Consider the following 1924-nt stretch of genomic DNA (forward strand, 5'->3'; position numbering starts at 1 on the left):
TATTTGATATGGCATGATTTTTGTCTGCATTACCAAAGAACATTTTGTTATCTTATCGACACTTAAATTTAAGATTATATGAAGTTTGAATTTGTAGAAATTGCGAATCTTACTATTTTTATGAAATTTTTAGAAGTTTAATTTTTTTGGATAAGAATTTTATATAAATTTATATATTTTATAAAAAATTGATTGTATGTACATATGGAAAAAATTAGATGGCTAATCGTTTTCCATGTTTTTTTCAATATTTCTAAGAAAAAGTGATAGCATATCGTCCAATCATCCTTATACTTAAAATGTAAGACAATCAACAGGAATTCCTTTCTTTGTGTGAAAAACAAAGGAGACTAATGCTTGCCAATAGTGGAACTTGTTAGAGATTGAGTGTGCTAATGAGTATGTTACATAATTTATGAACATCCGCTCAGACTTGCAAGAGCTTTCAAAAGTTTTCATAAAGTAATTCTGAATGCTTCATTGTACAGCACAACCACTTTTATCGCATTTATATTTTTGTGTTATGAAAAAGAAATTATAAAATCTCATACGAGATAATTTATCATAGCGTCTTATAGCTCAAATATGTCATTTTCAAGTGGTTTCTTAAACGTTTGACAAATTTTCCAGTTATACTTTAATTAAGCTTCGTGCAACTTGCCCCTAGGCTCACAATTTTACATGACGAGTTTGGATAGAACTGAATTAACAAAGGTACATTTTATAAATGTGAACTCAACCGGGTTTCACACCATTTTAATCATTTACACCTTTAGAAACCCACATTTACACCTTTATATAATGGGATTTTTAAGAAATAGGTAATAATAATAAAAATTCCATGGATATGAGATTCGTCATACACTACTTTAATTGATTTAAAGCAGTGTCTCTCTCTTTCCCCTCATCTACATTAGGTACTAAAAGTAAAATAACAATCTTACTTTTCTGGAAATTTGCATTTTGAAAAAAACTTATAATAGTAACAATTATAGACTGTCTTTTTTAGATAAATTCACAGTTTTTCTGCAAATATTAAAAGCGAGAATGGGAAGAGCACAAACTTGCGTTTAATAATAGCTTATACAAATTATTTTTGAGCATTTAGCTACATTATTGTCACATGTTAATGCAAGAGAGCTGTTCTGAATATGAAATAAACTTTTGCATTAAAGCATAAGAAAATGTTACTAACATGCCATACTTGTAACCGCGTTAAACACAAGCAATTATTATATAGGTCAATTTACCAGTGGAGATGCTTATACAAATATCTTTTTTATCATGAACTCTGGTAATGGTAAATATCTACTGATATTTGAAGATTTTACATTTTTGGATATTTTTATCGAAAACCTGGAGCAATTTGAGTTGCATTTACAAAAAAATTGTTTATATAAAGTTAATAATAAGATTTGTAACTCCCAAATTAAAGCTATTCACTTAAAGCTCATCATTATGTCATACTGTTACTAAAAAATTCATTGCATAGCATAGGGTTGTGTCACTCACAGAAGCTTATAAGAAAAAGGCAGTTTGACAAATCAAGTTTAAAACTTCAATTTAAAATATTTTTAATTTTCAAATGTTCTATGTACGTTTGCTAAGTGATGTTGAAGTTATCAAGACGCCTTCGATTCCTATCTCATATATAAAAAACGAAAGAAAATTGAGAATAAATTTTGCAAACAGTAAATATTCCGTTAACAAGTAGCACTTTTGAAGAACCGTGCACACAAAATTGACAGCGTTAAAGAGCAATTAGATCGCTTAAGGTTAAGATATGATACAAGATGTTCAAACGTACAAGCTTTCTTAGCCCAATTGAAGCGGATCGAACTATTGACGGTAATCCATACTCATCGACTGCAGCCAAGAAGTAGTTCAATACAATGGGTACCTCGTTATGATTACTGCATCTCAA

Source organism: Xenia sp. Carnegie-2017, unplaced genomic scaffold (genome assembly GCF_021976095.1).
Source record: "Xenia sp. Carnegie-2017 unplaced genomic scaffold, XeniaSp_v1 HiC_scaffold_6, whole genome shotgun sequence".
In the NCBI taxonomy this organism is placed as follows: Eukaryota; Metazoa; Cnidaria; class Anthozoa; order Malacalcyonacea; family Xeniidae; genus Xenia; species Xenia sp. Carnegie-2017.